Genomic DNA, 21,752 nt, shown 5'->3' on the forward strand with positions numbered 1-21,752 from the left:
TTGTTTCTTATTCTTGTAATTTATTTTCGGAAGTCAGGTGGGTTTGACTTTTCCTTTAAAGAGTGTTAGATTGTTTAGTTCACTTTCTTATATTTTCTTAATGTAACCTTTTGTGTGATTCTATAACATCAACAGCTCGCCCACTGTTGGATTACGAGCCTCCTCCACATATCCGCTTGTCAGATAGAATCTTTATAGATAGAAAACGTTCAGATTTATCATAAGCCACTAGTGCCTGATCTTTGTCCAATGTGTAGTTCTTTAGTCATATTTTAGTGTAAAAAAGTGAAGACTAGGGTTAGTAATTTTATTTCACTACGCCATTAGAACACAATTTATAAATATTGTGCACCTCTGCCTACCCTTTCGGGGATTAAAGGCGTGACGATATGTATGTATGTATGTATCAAGAAAGATTAAATTTGGAAGGACACTGAACAGGAATTGAATTCAAGCTAAATAAGTCATGCTTAATATTTCAAGACCAGCGAAGCGCATAATATGCAAGCAACTACAGTAGGATAGCTCTTTACGTAATGCCTATGTTCTAATTAATGGAAACAGGACTATTATTATACTCAGAACAATAACTGGCCATTTGAATGGAATTACTAATTAATCTAGTGTTTAAACATCAGTCTATCGTTAATAATGCAGATGCTATTTGCTGTCAAATAACAAAGATGTAAGTAAATTGGGTAAATGTTGCTATATTATCATGTTATTGGTATTGTTTTCCTAACAGCGAATGCAATTTCAAACATTCCGAATCTTTATCTTTTAGTAGTCCGGAGCTGCGAACTGCCTAGCAGGTTACCAGGGCTCCGGGTCGAAAAGCAGGAGTAGGAATATAGATATTTAGTCAGTAAGGGTCCGACACTCCCTCTCGCCCCCTGATTATCCCCCTCAAAAAAAGTCTTTTAGTAGGTAAGAATTCTAAACAATCATTTACCTATTAGAATTATGTAATTAAAACGTATTACATATAATACACATTCTCTGTAATAGGTTTAATAACAAGAATCACAAGAAAAGGCTTTTAAAATAAAACAATGCTCTTTTAAGAGCATTTCGTATATAAAAAGAATAGGATCTATTATGGTAGGTGACTAAGTTACTCACTCGACCTAACTCTAAAAATCCGTTTAAATAAAAATGAAATTTATTCACAGGCTGTTGTTGCAATAAATATTCATTTCGCAGAAGCACTATTTCATTTAAAACTTTATAACATACCCCAACCTACACCGTGCGTTTTGCAACGAAAAATTTGCAATGAAACGCAAACAGGACCTATGCAAATGCATTTTTACTTTGAAAGCGATGGAAATAGAGGGTGTATTTTCTATGTAAGCACAAAGCTTAAGAGGGGAGTCCCCGAAAAGCCACAGGTTTAAACTGGGAGCTATTCAAAAGCGGAGATTATAATAAAATTTAAATATAGTAAGCTGTTTCACGGACGTGCTCCGAATGATTTATAATTACAGCGTGGATTCCGTATTGTGCTGTGAGGTTGGACACAGACTAAATGGTAGTAAGTAGGAGAATTTAATTTTTGATTTCAGATTTTTGCTACGCCAGTTGATAGTTAATTTTGAAGAGTAAACTAATAAAACAAAAAAGAAAAACATAGTGGAGATTTTGAATCTTTGAAAATGAAATGATTTTTGAAATATTGTATGACATTTGTATATGAGATTTTTCTATAAATTAGAATTATGTAAAGATACTTAAAATTATGTTCAATATCAGATTAAAAGTCTCAAAATATTGTATAGTCTCAAAATATATACGAAGTGAACAAAGGCATATATTCTTATCTATAAGAGGCAAAGTTCACACCACTATACCTCCATACCAAAAAATAGAACGTAAATTAAAAAATCGTACTTACTCTCGATCACCTCGCAGTCCTACCGCCATGCGAGAGTATGTGAACCATGGGTTTATCAGCGAAACTCCCCTGGATTCCATGCAGTGTGTAATTATTTTTACGGTGCACACACCGGGAGAATGAATGAATCTCTGCAATCCATACGACCATGTAGGGGGTTAATAAATGTCCCGTTAATTACCATATGGGATTTCACGTTTCAGGCTTCGCTTTTGTAATGGGAATTGTTTACCTATAGGGGTAGGTGAAGATGGTTTTAAAAGATGATGTGCAGTTGGTTAAAAAATATAAACAAGAGAAAAAAATATTAGGCATTGGTAATTGGCAATTGTACAATTGTATCAGTAAAATAAAAAGCTACGCACGCTTTTTATAGTAAAATAAAAAGCTACGCACGCTTTTTATTTTACTGTTCTTATAAAAATAGAGGATAAGAAATAATCATGTATGATGATTTGTAGCGTTTCATTTGATTTTGAACAAGTGGTGATATTTTTTTTTTGGTAGAAGCCGGTAAACTACCTGACGGATCACCTGATGGTAAGTAATCACCACCGCCCATGGACACCCAAAACACCAGAGGCATTACAAGTGCGTTGCTGGCCTTTTGGGGGTTAGGAATTTAAGGGTTGTTGGGGAATCAGGGATTGGGAAGGGGGATAATTGGGCCTCCGGTAACCTCACTCACACAACGAAACACAACGCAAGCGTTGTTTCACGTCGGTTTTCTGTGAGGCCGTTGTATCACTCCGGTCGCCCGGTCCATTGGTGCCGAAACATGGCTGTCTCACACTTAGGATTACATAGTAGAATTCTGTTGTATACTACAGAATACACACTTTCATCTAACCATTGATAAACCCAGAAACCATGATAAAGTGATATTATACCACAATAGAGGAGGAATATAGCACAATATACCCTGACAAGCTCATGACAAAATCCCTCCACTATGATAATGTATCTATTTTGAAGGCTCCATACAATATTCCGTCGAAAATTTCATTATCCGTTACTTAATCAAATAAGCGGAGTAATAGCCAGCCGGCCTTTCCCCTACCATTGCATTTTCATGGCCTGCACTAATGTTTTATTCTACACACTCACGAATATATTCTACATAGCTATGTAACTACCTACATACACACATCGAGTTATACATAACCAGTTTATCCTGATCTTGCTTTGTATGATCTTTCTACACATTGGCCGGTCAGTTTATACTGGTTCTGTACAATTTGATGTGTAGTCTATGTATATTGTTCGTAGTTTAATTATAGTGCGGCCCCATTTCATGGAAACGAATACTTTTATATATTTTTATTCGTTTTATGTTGCATCATAATTCTTTATGAGCTTCAGTTACTGCTTCGTTGGTCTAGTAACCAGATATTGTTACATACTGCTGTAAGTTCTATAAAGTTCAGTTCATAAACATGTACTATAATATAAATATGATAAAAAATCCATACCGTTTCAAAAAAAAAATAAAATCACAGTTTAAGCGTGGGAGAGCCATGCTTCGGCACGAATGGGCCGGCTCCACCGAAGTGATACCACGGCCTCACAGAAAACTGACGTGAAACAACGCTTGCGTTATGAGGGAGGGAGGTTACCGGACGGAGGCCCCTTCCCAATCCCGATTCCTCAACGAACCCTAAATTCCTAACCCCAAAAGGCCAGCAACGCACTTGTAACGCCTCTGGTGTATCGTGTGTCCATGGGCGGCGGCGTTTGCTTATCATCAAGTGATCTGTCTGCTCGTTTTTCGGCTTATACTATAAAAATTATTTAAACATTTAGTGATTCATGTTTATATCATAGGTAATTATGATAAATCAACATTGTATTTATTTAACCAAAATACATAGCTTATTTCATCAAATTCTGGCGGTCACACATAATAATCCATAATATAAAACCTTATTAAAACTCGATATTCAATGCGAAATATAGGTAATTGCTTCGTTTTAACGCATGTAATTATGATGGCGAGTACTTATTAAGCCTATTAAAGCAGGTCTATTATGCTCATCGGCAGGGTTCAACCTATTGAAAGCATTGAACGGAATCAATTAGTAATGTACTGATTTATGCTTGCTTTATTGAGTACGGCGACGGTTATCGAATGAAAAGGATCCAGGAATAAGTTATAAGTATAATTAATTGCGTGTTTATTTATATTTTTAAGCGTAGTACCTATTTATAGCGAATTTATTTCTTATTTTTTGGTGGTGATTATATAAAATGTGCAGTGCATCTGAGCTATAGATGGCTTCCTATTATCGATATATCACATACTCGCGCTGCGCACTTGTATCAGTGGAAACGGTCACAAAGTTGCATAGGTAAGCTAATACATCTTCACACGAAGCATACTTACATAGTAAGTTCCCGTACGATAACTGGTTATAGGACATCTAAGTATACGCAGCAATTGTTATTATTGAATAAAGATCTAAATCTAAAGAAGTATCTTAACCGAAATATCTCAAGATCGAATATCTTCATTATTGAGTAGGTAAGCTAGAAAATAAAAGAGATTGATATCCGTAAATTATACTACAGACGTTATACTAAAGTCAGACCATTTGCCGGTCCATTGCCTCTGTTTCCTCCAAAGTGAGAAAGCTATATCAATATGATATGTAACAAGAGAAATGAATGTTTTGACTGTGCTATCGCGGCTTCGTCTCACACACCGAACAGTTTGTTTGTCTACAGCCCACAATACAAGAGGAGATCTTAATCTATACTTACTAATATAATATTATAAAGCTGAAGAGTTTGTTTGTTTATTTGTTTGTTTGAACGCGCTAATCTCCGGAACTACTAGTCCGATTTGAATAATTCTTTTTGTGTTGGATAGTCCATTTATCGAGGAAGGTTATAGGCTATAAAACATCACGCTATAACTATTAGGAGCGAAGAAATAAAGGAAAATGTGGACAAAACGGGGGAAATTATTAATTCTTGGGCTTCCGTTGCGTGCGCTGCGAAAATGGTTCAAGATACGAAAATTATATGTATGAAAGAATTATTCCTCTTAAAATGATCTAAAAAAGTCCGCGACAGTATATGTCTATCTTTTAGGATTAACTTACTAGAATCGTTTTTATGGTAATCAAACTGGGTCGAAATTAATGCATTATTTGTTAAGAGTTGTATTAACGAAAAAATATTAATCTTTATCGAAATAAATGTGTTGTTCGTTAAGAGTATTTAATTGTGAACAAAATTGTCTTTGACATCACTAAACTTCAATAAACATCTTAGAAGATATTACAATTTTAAAATAACTCCGATATAAAATTCACCCGCGCCGCATGATGTGCGAAACACGACGCTGCCAGGAGGAGAGGCATTGTTTGCGAACGACGCGGAGCCTGGTGTAACTACCTATACTCAAAAAAATTATAGTCTTACTAACGAAGTAAAACATTTTTTGATCATTGACCATCGAAAGCATTTGTTTACAGTGTAGAATGGCAAAAAAGCGGTTTACCATACGCCCACATTTTATTGTGGCTGTCTAACAAAGTACAACCCGATTCTACGTATAGTGCAATAATATCGGCTGAAACATTTGACAAACAAAAAAATCCAATTCTTCAATTTATTGTCATAAAAATATGATAGGGTATAAAAATATGGTCCTTAAGGATTTCATAACCTTGCGTCACCATGTATGAAAGAAAACATTTGTTCTAGAAAGTACTCTTTATTTTTTTTTGAGGGGGAAAATCATCCGTTGGCTACTCCTGCCTTGGGTGAAGCGAGAAGGAGTGTAAAAATCACCCCGTTCTGATTTGAGCCGGGGCCCCGGTAATCTTTTACGTTGTCTGCAGCACCGGATCGGGCATCAACCATATTGGGTCACATCTGTAGTGGTCTGGCTCTTTGAGGCGCGCACAGAACGCGACGCACGATACGCACGGGTCTGGTTTTGATCGGGCGACGAGCTACTCTTACTCGCCGTCCGCAGACCCGCGCTTACGGTGGCCGGGGATCGTCACGCGATCCTCGACGCCCGGAGTGTCTTCTGCGGCGACTGGGGCGTGATGAGGATCGTTCCCTCACGCGCTCCGCCTCCTCCTTAGCTAGGATGACTGCTTCGCAGAAGGGGAGACGGCGTCCCTTTCCCCCTCGCTCCGCACCTTGGCCTGAACTAGAGCCGGACGTGAGAGGTTACCGTCGCCATTCACATCCCTAAGGACATGGCGATGCTCAGCACATGCAATGCACACCGCCACTGTATGCTCCACCATATCTTCCGGGCGGTCCTCGCAATGACAACACCCAGACGAAACGCCCGGGTGTTTCCTCCCGCCGAGTTCGAAACAGGTACGAACCGAAACATCCGTGTCCGGTAAGTACCTGCGTCAGGCGGTAGGTGAGGACGCCGTGACGCCTCTTAAGCCACTCTTCAAAGAGGGGACTTACCACTGCTATAACGCGTATGTAGCGAGCCCATCTAAAAATTACCCTAGGAATTTTATTTCTGAAACACAAACCGGAGTGGCGGTTACCCAACCTATAGGCGCAGGTTTCCGGAAAACAGTGGAAACACAAATAGTATAGAAATGAGTGTGGATTGTTCCTTATAATCATAATCCAGTGCTACCACGAATTTTCATTGCACAAATTAACCGTGGGTAACAGCTATAATTTATGAAGCTGAGAAAGTTGTTTGCAAAAATAAATATAATGCCTAAAATAACTATTCCACGCGGACGAAGTCGCGGGCACAGCTAGTTAGGTATAATTTCTTAATCATGTACTTATACTAGAAGATAAGTTAAGAAAACTGCTAACACTTTACAGTACCCTTAGTATGAGTTTGCTTACGTTATAGTAATCTTAACGAAAGCACATTTAGAGCTCTGATTGACCGGCTCGTATAAAATAACCAAAACTCCGGCGCTCTCGTTTCGATTACTTTAAACGTAAAACAAACTCATACTTAGGTTACTGAAACATAGAAGCTCCAAGTCTCCTACTAATCTAACGTTTCAATCTTACTCACTGTAGTATCACGAGAAACTTCGCTTGCAGTTCCCTAAGGAAACTCATGTGTATAGTAATTTGATTAGGAACCACTATATCAACACTTATCATGAGTTACATAACATTGATATATCTCTGTAATAATATAACAATGTTATTTTGACTAATTGTTATTTTGTGAAACATAATAGACTCGCTGTATCCGTATCTGCATACACATGATTTATGCTCACCCACTATTACAGAGATCTCTTAAAATTGGTAACAAAATGCGTACTACCATTCTTTATATGCAACTTTATGGCTTTTATCCCTGTAGGGGTAGGCAGAGGTGCACATTACGGCACAAATTTTTACCATTTGTGTTATAAGTAACTATGTAATAGGGATTGCCATATACTGGGCACAATTCCAGACGCCATGCTACTACTGAGAAATTTTCGAAAAACCGAAAAACGCTCAGTAATACTTTGCCTGACCTGGGAATCGAACCCGAGACTCCTTGTCCGACAGTTGCATTTGCGACCTATCGATCAAGTCATGCTAATAATATACTTTGTTTACTACAATTATGTAATTTTACAACAACACTGACGGCAAAAAAAAAAAACAAATTTCAAGTATTTTATATTAAAAAAGTACAAAGTACATGAAACGTGTCTACAAGTCATAACAATAGTAAATAATAAGGTAGGGCTACACCGAGGGGCGTCACATTGCAACTATTACAAAGCTTACGTCGGAAAATTGAAAAGTTAACGAGCCTGTTTCACGATGCTCGCGTTTCCACCGACCACCTTTGTTTTAACGCCCGTCGGAACTCAGCCTTATTAACGGGAAATTGCTTGGAGAAACATGAAAGCTGTATGTCAATGACCTAATTTTGTGTTTTGAATTTTATGCGAAGAACGATTTTGTAAATTATTTGTGTTTTAAAGTAAGATGTGTCATATCTACAGTGGGTTTGCAATGTTATTGTAATTTGGGGAATAGAAAGACAGAGCTCACGATGTTTTTAGGTTTTTAATCCAGTTGTAGTCTTTATCCCGTTATTATTAAGCACTGTACCCTTGAAAGCAAACTCGTACGCTTTACGTTTAAAGTAATCGAAACGAGAGTGCATTCGTCGCTCTGATTGGTTGGTTTATTCGAGCCGGCCAATCAGAGCGCCGAACGCAAACTCATACTAAGGGTATTGGAATCAATACCAGATTTCGTGCCATTACTGACCTTACCTAAACTGGGAATGCATCCAGAATCTAACTCTATTCATTTTTCAAAGAGTTCAAAATTCCTTTGACAAGCGACGTCGAATAAAAACTTTAATCACTGGCCTCAGCACTACAAACGAACAATAATATTCCATTTTTAAATCCTGGCAGAGACTAAAAAATAAACAGAGTGGAAACACTAAAAGCAAGTGAGCGTTGACTAGCAGTAGCTCAACGGTACTTAACCCTTAACGAGACTACGTGACATTCGCGGGATTAAAACAAACAACAGGGGTACAAGTCGAAATTCCCACTTATTCAACAGGACATTAATTATACACTTTCTTTCTACGTCTTTTGTGGAAATCTAAAAATGTCCTTTCTGTTTTTTATTTTATTTTACCAAACCAACACTGGAAAAATAATGAATATTAATTTTTAATGTGTATACTTTTTCTGAACGCTTTATTTTTACTTCAACATTTGTGTTGAAAGGTATTTTATTATTCTTTTTTTTTATGCTTTAAGTATATTTTTATTTGTTCTCTGTTGCAATTTTCTTTACACTTTAACGTTTTTATTCTTTATGAATTTTATTGTAGCTCTTGTTGGCGCTGATTTTTCTTTGTTCACACTTTTTTACTAACTACAACATTATTACTGCACTTGAGAAACTGCTCGACTTAATCTCCAAAGCAATTCAGTCGCTACGACGCTGTAGCAGGAATTTTAGTTCATTTCTTTTAAATAAGGACAATAGGGATGATGACGGAGTATGAAAATTAAAAATCTATTTAGTCCGTCAGTTAGGTAATGAAAAAATATTAGACACGTATTTTTTATTTTGTCATATAAGATAACAATGCTTACATAAAACGTGTCAAAGTTTAGGAGTGGGAGCTAACTACGTCACTATTGAGTATAAAACGTACTCAAAAGTGACGTCACGCGATATTTCTAATCGATATATCTTCGCTTTTATTTGTTTCTTGTAAAAAAAGAAAAATACGTTGTTAATATTTTAAAATAAACTACAAGACAGACATTAAAATAAACATTTTTCATCTAGCCTATTTACTTAAAATTTTACCGTACCGTAATGAAAATAGACATAAAACACTCCACAAATTACCTACTAAACTATTCAGAACAAATATTAACTAATTCATAATAAACAACTTTCGAACAAGTCCAAACAAGTACACAAACAACAACGCTACTTATTGGTGTTTAAGAAATTAAATTAAAAATTCAAATCACCGCTCCAACTTAATTAATTCCGACGACCACCTAATTAAGTCGGATTATACTTTGAGAACGAAATGTTTTATGACCACATTATAAGTAAAAAGGTTTTAAAGCTAATGTTTGGCTCCATTATGTCTGAGAATCAGAGTCCAGTTAAACGGATATTAAAATTTCCACGATTTGAATTATATTTTCAAGTGATTTGATATCTTGAAGGGAAAATTGAAATGTTTGAACGAAAGTATTGTGAGTGGATTTCGTGTTTTTCACAATTCAGTGAAGTGAATAGAATTTACTTTATCGTTGAAGGGTTAATTTTGTTATATTCTATTGGTTTTACGGTTTATTTATTGGAATTTGATACTTGTGTAGTGGGTATTGGAGTGGATAATTGAATGGAATTTATTTTTGGTTATTTTTGGATACGAATGAGATGAGGTTATGGCTTCGTTACACGTGGATCAGTCATTAAATTGAATAAGTATCTATCTACAGACGCGAGAAAGAATAATGGAAATTGATCTTGTCAACTTATTTTATTTTTATTTATTTCAGTCAAAGAGAGAGTAATAATATTTTGTGATTGTGATAAGGATATCACCAAAGATATAGGATATAAAACAAGGATGTTTGTATAATAAATCTATAGTTTCTTATTTACGTTTGAGCGTAATTTAATTAATGAGAAGTCAGTTTGCAAATACGACTTCCAAAAGTAAGTAGTATTATCGGGAAGAGAAGGCAATGCAGTGGTTAAAAGTCTTTCCATAGTAAAAATAAACCGCCGTACTCAGAGTAATTTTATGGTTACTTAACCCGGACTGGGTTTGCAATTATGTTCAATACAAAATCGTTATCCTTATCCTTAGCATAGTTTAAGTTATCATTATGTGTCTCGGAGCGCGGCGGTAAACCAACAAATCATACCTAATATCGTTAAATATAAACAACATATATTTATATTTTTTTATATAAACTGTTCTCTTCCCCGATTCCTAGAGATCTAATTTCATAACATTAAAAAAATATTCTCTAAACAAATAATTTGTAAATGATACGTTGAAATTTTACTTACCAAGAAAATAAAAAGTTCTTGAGAAAGTAAGGAAAGAGTTGAGTAATGTTTATTGAGTGTTTTAGTGAGTATTTTGTGGGTATTCTTCTAAGAACTGTTGTTTAGGTGGGGTGGGACTCGACTCAATTTCGTTGTTAATACAAAGTTTATACGACTTCTCTTTGAAAAAATGGTGGAAAAATATACTAGCTGGGCTAGTTGTGAATGTGACTACTAATGTATAAGTACATACATAACCTCACGCCTGTTTCCCATGGGGGTAGGCAGAGACAATGGAACGCCAATTGCCACGGTTCTTAACTGTTCTTAAGTAAGTACCTTTAAACGACGAGCATGCATGAAAAGACTGATGACTGTTGATGAAGCGAAAGAAGTGTAATGTACAAGTCTGCTAATAATATTCAATCTATTTCTCTCATTATCACTTTTAACAATGTACGGCAAACAATTAGGATACAATAAACTTGAGCTTGAGTCTGTTGTAGGTGAAACCTGTCTTACAGATCACCAGGCCAAATGGTAAGTAACTATCGGTAAAATTGGTTAACAAAGATAGTTTTTTGACATGAGTTCCATGCAAAATAAGTCATTTTTATTTGGACAACAGAGATTAAAGTTCTCTAAGAAAAGGACAATCCTCCGACTTTGAGATCACGCACAAACATACATACATACAGGTCAAACAGAGAACTTCCTTATTTTTGAAATCGGTTAAATATGTTCACTGTTGTCATCGTAACATGAAACGTAACAAAAAAGAATTAAATAATGTCATATACCATTAAATTAATAAAAATAAAAAGAATTAATTAATGTCATGTGTGTCATACACGCATGACATTATTTAATTCTTTAAACAAATATGATAAAATACGCATATAATTATATCAGTTACCTTTCACGAATAATTTGCACCGACGTCCCTATTGTAAATACCTACTATTTTTAAAATAAACAAACCGCACAAAATATTAGTCCTAAATATCATAACAAAATAAATGAAGTTCCCTAGCTAAATAACAGACAGAATAGAATGCAAATAATTAAAATACCATTTGTTTGGCTCACGGACCTTATTTAATGAAAATTCATCATCATTTCGAAACGAATACCTATCATGTTTTAGTTCTGCCCATTAAATCCAGAATATCTGGCTATCTGGCTACTATGAAGAGAATTTGGCTGGATTTCATCAAGCCATTTTTGCTACCAGCCTAATTGGATATAGGGATAAATAAATCAATTAAATTGTTCCGCTAGCTGAGCGCTCTAATGGCGTTGGAAGTTGGTGCGTAAAAACCAATGCAGGATGACCTACCCCGCCCCCCATAACCCCATAATAATTGAAGGAAAATGCTCTCTAAGGCGTTAAGAGGACAGAGGTCAAACGATTTTGGTGTTTATGTTGATAATGACATTATTTCGATTTTGGGCTAGGATTTTTAAGCTGCAGAGGAAGGCTGTTATTTTTGAAATCAGGAAGTATTTAGTGACGATATTCGATTAAAGGAAATGGGAAATCTATTAATGATTCATGAAGGAATAGAGATATACATTTCATATCTCTTCGGAAGCGGACCAATGGATCTATAGCATGCGGATGAACGAATGGATTTAAAACTTTTCAATAAGAATATTAATTTTCACATCACATCACCACCAGCCTATAAATAAGCCATTGATGAACAAAGGCCTCTTTTCGTTAGAACATTAATACCCACGCTTGCTGAAACAATGCAGTTGGCCATTTGACGATGTTTAAGTTTACTCACGATGTTTTCTTTCACCGTTTATTAGTGGTGTCTAAATGATCCTGGAAAGTACATGTAACTTCAGAAAAAATAAAATCATGTATGAGAAGCCATATTCATTTTAAGACTACATATATTATTATTTTATCGGCAGATTCTTTTCACTTAAAGCAGATACAGCTGCATAACAACACTGGCACATCATACACAACTTTGTATCTAGTTATTTTACAATCAAAAGCTTATGTTAAGCCAAACTATAAATTCACGCCCAGCCTACACGCTTATTGAGAAGATTAATGCCATAACGATAATTCATTTGAGCAAATCGTTTGGTCCGTTCCTAACCCAATAATGATAATTAGCCGTATTGTTATCGGTCCAGCTTAAAACCCTGAACATGTCATGAAGTAGAGCTGGTTGGAGAGTCGTTTATCAGAGGCCCGTCGAGTAGCGGCGTGTAATTAAACGTGACGTACTGACGCTTAGGATTGCTAGCTTTTTAAAAAAAGTGTAGTGTTTTTTTTTGTTTGTGTTGTGCTTCAAACAGTTAAATTAACAGTGTGGGCTTTGATACTATTTTTTTATTTGAAATTTATTTAATTTAAGTTACATTCACGATTTACAGAAAAACTGTGGAATGAGATGTCGTCCACGGTATTCCCGAATCCATACGACTGATCGTCTGGTAGTTTGTCCACTATTCTATAAAAAAATCAAACTACGTTACTTAATTAAGTTACGTAGTTGGGCTACTTGATAAAAATGTTACTTCTATGTCAAAAAAATATATAACGTTATAATGAAGTTCTTTTAATATCCCACATTTCACCTGATTGCTTTACAAGGTACAAAGATTGGAACTCGCTAAATATATTCTTCATACTTAAATAGGTCTTAATTTCCTTTCTGGATCATAAGACCAAAATTAAATTCTATCTAATCTAATTTCTAACACTCAAACTCGTTCATCATCCTCGAAATCCGTGTATAACCTCCAAACTGCTGTAGACAAGTGAAATGAAATGGATAGGAACGAAGTCGCGTGAGATGTCGCTTCGAGTGCGGCCGCTGTCGAGCCGCGATTACTCTCCGTTCTCCAAACTGGACGACCGTGTGTCACGCTCATAGTTGGAGTGATTAGGTATCGAGTTGCGCTCGAGTCTTCGATTTGTTGATTGAGTTATGAGTTTTTCATTTTGTGACGGAGATTTTTTTATTTATTGAATTTGAAGTGACTTGGTTGTACCTATATCATATTTTTATAGACCAACCCGTGGATGGTTGTTCAAAACATAGTCATGAAAAGACCAATAAACTTCAAGATCGGCAACACGTTGGGAGGTTCGATACCTACCAACGGCACCAACAACAAACAAGTTTTTAATTGATTTTATTTTTAACCATGGTTGTCCCACTACAGGGCAAAGGCCTCTCTACCCACCTTCCACTTTTATCTATGCAGAGCTTTCTCCGGCCAATTGTAGGTGTCAAGTTCGTCTTGCCATCTCCTTCTGGAAAACAAAAAAAAAGCAAGTAATATATAAAAAAATATTTTTTATGTTAAGTGTTTTTAATGTGTATGGCCATCAAGAATAAGAGTGTGTACTAAAAATTAGATTGATCTGTCGTCATGACAGATGACAGACTGACGACAGAGGTCCAATTTCTATATTTAATCCAAACAAACAAACAGGTCAAACTAAATAACAACCGTTTAAAAAACAAACCTAGACAGGCCTTCAAAAAAATATAAACACGACAATGGTCTATTTTCCAAAGTGTTCTCTAGAGATCCATTTAGTACTAAGTACACAATAAAATATAAGTTGACCTTTACTCGACTTTGTTGTCGTCTAGACTTCAACATAAAGCCTAAAATATGTTTCGAGTCAAAGTTACATTGTATTTGTTTAATTGTTCACTAAAACTAGATATTGAAAGATTATATTTTGTGTAAATATTTACTGTGATCTGTGATTGTGATCAAAGTTGCTAGAAGAAACTTTGATTTTCTTTGTTGTTATTTAGGGTTAGTTTATTTGAGTGACATTTAGATGTCTCTTATAATTAGTTATAGATAAGAACGTAATATAAAGTCGTGTCTTTTCATTCCCAAAGGGATTATGTACATGTCCACGTGATGTTACAACTACATACCTTTTATACTTTTAATTAGTTATGTTTTTTTATGGAATATGGGCCAAACAAGCAGATGGTTCACCTGATGGTAAGCGATCAGTGCTGCCCATGAACACCCGCAATACCAGAGGAGTCACAGGTTCGTCGCCGGCCTTTTAGAAGGAAATTTTTTTAACTGCCTCGTTGGCCGAGTGGTTGCAAGTGCGACTGCCGGGCAAGGGGTCTCAGGTTCGATTCCCGGGTCGGGCGAAGTATTACTGGGCTTTTTTCGGTTTTTCGAAAATTTCTCAGTGGTAGCACGGAGTCTGGAAATGTGCCCGGTATATGGCAATAGGCTCACCACCTATTACATGGGACTTACAATATAAATTGTGAAATGTGGGTGTACACAGTGGCATTACATGCCATAATGTGCACCTCTGCCTACCCCTTCGGGGATTAAAGGCGTGACGATATGTATGTATATGTTGTTTTTAAAAGGAGTGCTCTCTTTTCTTAAGGGATTAAAGGTTCTTGCAGTTTTGAAGGTCGTATCATTACGAGTTTCATCGAATAGGATGTGAGCCTGGTGAGCCTATTCCAAAATCAAGTTATTACTGATTATATTTTTTTAAATACAAATAAAAATCTCAGTACATCTTTGCTCTCGCGGTCACTCGATCAGCGAACTTACTATAATGGCTTAGTACCAGCCATAAAGCCTGAAAACAATCTTTAGATGGACAGTAAAAAACAGAGAAAAGATCCGCTATCATAATGACGTAGAAAATTAAAGCTTCAATTAATGAAATTGTTCTTTTCGAAACCATCCTACGTTTATACGCCAGCATTGTGACTAATTCGTTCATTGTTGTAACTTCTTTTGAAGTTGGCCATCTTTGTTTTCATTGATTCGTTCGTAGACTTTTTCTCTCACTTTTTTTTTATTAAATTTGCTTCTGGATTCTCTCGTTTTTTTGGAACTTTTTTGTAATTGTAATTAAACGGATCGGAGTTTTCGATTTTTCGGTTTTTGGCAAGAACCTTAATTACCGTAAATGTTTATAAGTATGTTAGTAGAAGATATTAGATTGTATCCACGCATCGGCGCTCGGCAGCACGTTCAGCGGTCTGATTGGTTAGTTTACTCGAGCCGACCAATCAAACAGCCGAACGAATGATGGATTCATGAAATCGTCAAATAACGCAACGTGGACAGTAGTAGGTTTTACCACAGGGTTTTACCCTCAGTAACCGTAAACTAATTCATCAAACACCTATATTTTTAAATCCTGTTACAACTCAATTTTAGAACCAAATATGTATATTTTATAATATATTATGTAAAAGAGGCAACAGACATTAATAATATCATGTTTTGTAATCACAAATCTGCTTGACAAGCGTGAGAATTTATTAGAGCAATATGCTCCGTAATTATTCATTTTAGCTGTCTAGTTGAAACCAGATAACTATTCATAATTTCATTCTTTTATATATTTATACGTCATTCTATTGTGGATTTAAAAATACATGACGGGCTTTGAGTCCGTAATCCAGAGAGAAATTGCCTTTGTATAATATAGAACAATCTTCACATTACAATCACCGACAGTTCAAGACAGCATTATTCTGGACTATGAGGTTTGCTCAATCTCCACGTTTAGCAAGTGCGGAGGGAGATAACAGGGTTCTTAAAAAGTTGAGTTTAAAGAGAGAGCTGTGACCGTGTCATTCGGAGCTGTGATTGGGAGCCAACTGCTTCGTTGGTCGAGTGGTCGCAGGTGCGACTGCCGGACAAGGCGTCTCAGGTTCGATTCCCAGATCAGGGAAAATATTGCTGGACTTTTTTCGGTTTTTCGAAAATTTCTCAATAGTAGCACGGAGTCTGAAATTGTGCCCAGTATATGGCAATAGGCTCACACCCTATTATATGGGACTTATGGACCTTATAAGAGGCGTGTCCTTGCGTTGGGGCAAACAAGAAGGTGGATTATCTGTTGATAAAAAAATTCTTAATTAGAGGCCTATTATCATTGCTAGTTGAACTTAAAACAAAACTAACCAATAATATACGGTTACTAAGAGAAAATATCCGCTAATTTTGGGCAGCAGTTTCACGGCGCACTGCAGTACATAGATAAGAATGTGATGCATTAGGGGGCGCGGTACAAAGTAAACAGTTGGTATCATTGCTCGTTGCTCCACCCACGACTGTCCGACTGCAGGCGATAGGATGGGGACTGACGAGAGGCACATTATAGGCAAGAAACTTATGATTTTTTATTAAAAGATGAGTATTTAAATAAATCACGCTCATGTTTGTGTTTTGTACGTCAGTATCACTTTTTTAGCAATAAAAATTTGGATTCCTTGCAAGTAATCCAGAAGCTGGCATTTAATTCAGTCATAGCCGCTCTTGACGTCTGCACCAGAGTGTGATTTGTTTGCAGCAAGATAGGATGTATGTCATGAATTTTTAAAATTTTGTCAGATGGATGGCTGATGAATTAGTTTTGAGTAATTAAAATTATTGTATTTATTTTTTCTTTGTTGTCTATTTTCAACACTTTCTATTTTTAACAATATATGTATTGCTTAAGCTGTAAAATTATGCATGTTTTTCGTGAAAACATCTGCGCTTGCTCCTGTGATGTAGTCGTCTTGCATGCACTTCATATATAAAAGGTTATTCTTTAAAATAATATTTTTAATTAATTCTCACAACAGTAACAATATTTTCCAAAACCACTTCACTGATTAAAAACAAGCAGTAACAAAATGCTACTATTTATAACGGCTTATGCAGACAACGTTACAAGACGTTTTACTCTCGGCACTCGGAATAAACCGTCCATATTTCGTCTAGCGCAATCCGTCTAGACTGCGTATCGTATCGTTTCGCCAATGATCGCGACGGAATGCCCGCTTTGTTCGTTACAACCATTGATTCATTTCATTTTGTTACATTCCTTTCCACGATTTAATAAGTGGTTCATTGTTTTCTGGAGTCGGATTTGTTTGTGTTTGTAATGTTTGTAATGATGTTGTTTTGTTTTTTTTTTGTTTGTGTGTGTGCGTGAGAGTTTTGTTTCGTTTTTTTTTAGGGTTGGCCGTTTTTTATGTTTTAATTTTGTTTAAAATTGGAACTATTTCGTTTGGTGGCAAAATTGCTTTATTAAAGTAAGTATATAGATCAGATACATATTAAAAGTACCTTTAACCGACGAGCTAACGAAAATACTGTGGTTGAAGCGAAAGAAGTATGTAAGAGTCGTAGCAATTGGCGATCCATTGTCTCTGCTTACCCTCATGGGAGACAGGCGTGAAGTTATGTATGTAGTACTACAGATTCAATACAGTGAAATACATATTAGTCCATTGATAATTTATGTAACACTACAACATCTAATAACAAATATTGGCTCAATGTACTTATTTGTAGTTCTGCAAAAAGCAAACCAAATTAGAACCGTACACTACACATGGCAACATATACAAAAATACTCCAACCAAAAAAAAAAACATCCGAATTTCATTGTACCGAACCAATTACCCCAACAAAAATCCGTAGTTCGTAATTTAAATCTATTTTTTGCTGGATAAAAAGCTAACAACGCATTTCTATGCCACTTAAATGGGCTTGCGTGTTCCTATGTTCGTGTAATACGACACTTTAGCCCCAGGCTAACTAGTTTAAGTGAAAGAAGGACTGTTACGGCATCACAAAGTAATCTTTAGCATCGATCATTCACAAAGCGGTGGAGTTTATAGCTGCTCTTTATGTCACAACCCTACTGATAGTCTGATATGAAAGGGCCGTGGAAGTGTCATGATGACATCAAAGTTTGAATTTGGAACTTGTATTTTTAATTTAGAATTTTCTTTTTTTTTGTTTTATGCGTGTGTTCGGAAATAGAATGCAAAATTGATTTTTATTTTTTCTTGAAGGAGTATTTACTAAGTAGTTTTTATTCTGTTTCTTTTTATTTTCCACTTGATGTACTATGTTTTTCTTTTTAGTTTTGAAGGTGAAATATCAATCAAGGCTTAAGTACTCTCCGGAGCTGCGGACTACCTAGCGAGTTACCGGGGCTCCGACTCGAAAAGCAGGAGTAGGAACAGGGTTGTTTTTAGTCAGTAAGAGTCTGACACTCCCTCTTGCCTCACCCATGGCGGGAGAAGTAATTAGATGTAAAAAAAGGCATAAGTACTAATTTTTTTCATGAAAACTAAGTATGATGTAGGTGTATCTTAACTATTTTACACACACAAGGTCAATAACTCTTTATGGAATTAAGACCCTAAATAGAATTTTGAAAACGAATTTATACAGACTTCAAAGTGAAGTATTTTTTCTACAAAATAACAAAGGAAAAGCACAAAGATGTTATACAGCGGCGTCCTTTCACGATATTTCAATTCAATTAATAACAATCTCCTTTTTTTGGAAATGACGCCTTTGTCTAGTTCGGTTCAATAAACTTTAAGAAATCCAATCTAACATTTCATCAACGTGGTCCATTTTAATCAACAAACAAGACAGTATTTTTGTACTGAAACTTTCAATTTTGTCAAATACATACATTATACAGATTGCTTTGTTTTATTTCAGGAATCTTGACATGAACACTTCATGACTTTTTCATTCTTAACGTTGTATTGAAGTAAATGGAATTGCCCATATAATTATTATTCGATCCACAGAAACCGGGAATACCTAGATATTTCCGGTTTCTATTAATCGTAACGTAGTATTTATAGCATTTAGCCTTAATCGATAAATGAACTATCCATAAAACAAATATTATTAAATTTGAACTCTGTAGTTCCGAAGATGGACACGTTTGAACAAACAAACTCTTCATATTTAAATATAAGTATAGATGTAGATAACATAAATTTTTCAGTAGTTATAATTATTATAATCCAATTGCATGCAATTTTATGCTATTAAAAGGAAAATTTACTAATACGAACATATCTATACAGAGCTGCAAAAACCTCAAACAACGGTTATTTATGGATTGTTCATCCAACATACTCAGACGGCTCAATCCAACCCTCAAGTCAGTAATGAGGGTACAAAATTCACACGATACCTGTTTGTTGTGAATTAAGAGGTGGGAAAAGGACCGAAATACTCCAGGCATAATTATTTGCACAAAACGTCGCCTAATTGCATGCTCTGCTAGCGACACTTCCGAGAGCACGTGACAGGCCCATTAGGCCCCTGTTATAGTGAATAAAGCGGATTTAATCAATAGAATTTATGGGTTAAATAGGTGTACGGATTTGGAGTGATTCGGTGGTACGGGTAATTAAAATTTCTGTATGTTTTGGAGGTATAATTTTAGGAAATTGTCGATTGGATTATGAAGATTTTATACGGAGCGTCCTTAATAAGATCGTTAAGGATGATGGTATCAGTTTTTCAGAGTTGTTTTGATTACATTGTTTTGTAAATAATATAGATTTCTAGATTAGATTATCTTTTGAGTAGATAGTATCATCTGTACCCTTAGTACGAGTTTGCTTTACGTTAAACGAAAACGAAATGAAAGCGCGTTCGGTGCTTTTTTAACCGTGTCAATTATGTAGATTCCGTAGTCAAGTTTAAAGAAGACCCCGGATTCTTAAAGAATAAATATCAACATAGAGAAAATGCAACCTGCATCTTTTAGTCTCGAGTGAATAGATTAAGATCATCATCAAAAAACTTAGTGGCGTTAACACCGATAACATATTTGCATGAGAACTGCTTTAAAAGACCAAGAGGACACCAGTCTCTTCTCTAACTCACCTTTATTATTTTCAAAGTTTTTTTTTGAGGGGGGAAAATCATCCTATTACTTCTCCCGCCTTAGGTGAGAAAGCAGGGAGTGTCAGACTCTTACTGACTAAAAACCACCCCGTTCCTCCTCCTGCTTTGAGCCGGAGCCCCGGTAACCTATTACGTTGTTTGCAGCTCCGGTATTTCCAATGTTTAGAACTTTTGTATAAAGAACTTTAATTATATGTATAAAGAACTTGTAAATGGGTTGTAAAATTACAGCGACACATTTCTGCTATCCGCTAACGCTAATCCGTGTATCCAAAGCTTTAGTTTAACGTTCAAGTTTATGGGACGTTATGAAACACCGCTCCACCGAGACAATGTAGCAAAACAATTTGGCGCGATAGTTTTGACACTTCCATACTTTGTTAACAAGTATTATGTTACCGTGTTACCTATGTCGAGTAATATGTGAAGAGTTTCATGTTTTATAACACTGTAATTGTTATTGTATTAGTTTTAGTACTATTGTGTTTGTACTTGGATTTATTGTGGTGTGTGTGTGTGACTGTGTGAATTTGTGGAGGTTTTGTTAATTTACAGCTAGATGAATTTATTTAATTTTAAGGGTTAGTTTGGTTCTGTATTTTAATTGTGTTGTTAATAAGTTTTTAGGCTGATTTTATTTTTGAGTAAATTTGTGTAATTATTTTTATGTTAATTATTATGAAACTGTTTGACATTGAGTTTAGTAATACAAAAATTAATTTTGTATGTCTCTTTATCATTTATGATTTTTATGTTAATTCTAATGTTATTTGTGTTTTATTTTTAAAAGTATCTACTGTTTATGTTATGATAAGCCCTAAAAATCTGTTTAGATAGTTAACCTACCAGCCTAACATCGCAGGTAAACCTGTAAAGGTGCATAAGTGGCTTTTTACTATCACTAACATGGTAATAAAGCAGTTTATTATGTTTAGTTTCTGCCTTTACTTCTGAGTCTTAACTTGTTTTTTATTTTATACTAACTACAAGAGCAAGGGTATTTTTCCGCCAGAGATATACCAGAGATGTGCTATGTAGCTATTCTACATAGACGTAATAGCTAAGCTGTAAAACTATGTGACTATTTCCACCGATACTAAGCTATCTAGGTGTACATGCGTAGCTGAAGCCTGCGATATATTGATAATAGAGAAGCCATCCATAGCACACATCTTTCCATATAAAAACCTAGCTTAGCTTAGCTCGTTCCACCATTGCTAAGCTATGTGTCTCAATGAATGTAATTGGTGAAAGCCAAACGCATCCACAGCAACGTAGCAAAGCACATCTCTGATGGAAAAGCACCCATAGAGTTTGAGTACATACCTCGATTTTCTCATAAACGTATTTCCTCATTCCTTTACCCCTACAATATAACTTTGAACTAAAAGCATTATAAAATTAAAATAGATCCTTATCTTGTAAAAAAACTAAACTAATATTTATAAAATGTAGGTAATAGGTATATGTTACATCCTATAAAGATCTCTGAGTATCAATAAATACTATGTATTGGAAGATTTATAGATACAAAACTTGCCGCAGTGTCATTGGATGGAAAAGCAATAAATGTGAAAGCTTCGAGGAGACCATTTTGTTTAAAAGATTGAAGGCTTGAGGA

This window comes from Spodoptera frugiperda, chromosome 2 (genome assembly GCF_023101765.2).
Source record: "Spodoptera frugiperda isolate SF20-4 chromosome 2, AGI-APGP_CSIRO_Sfru_2.0, whole genome shotgun sequence".
NCBI lineage: Eukaryota > Metazoa > Arthropoda > Insecta > Lepidoptera > Noctuidae > Spodoptera > Spodoptera frugiperda.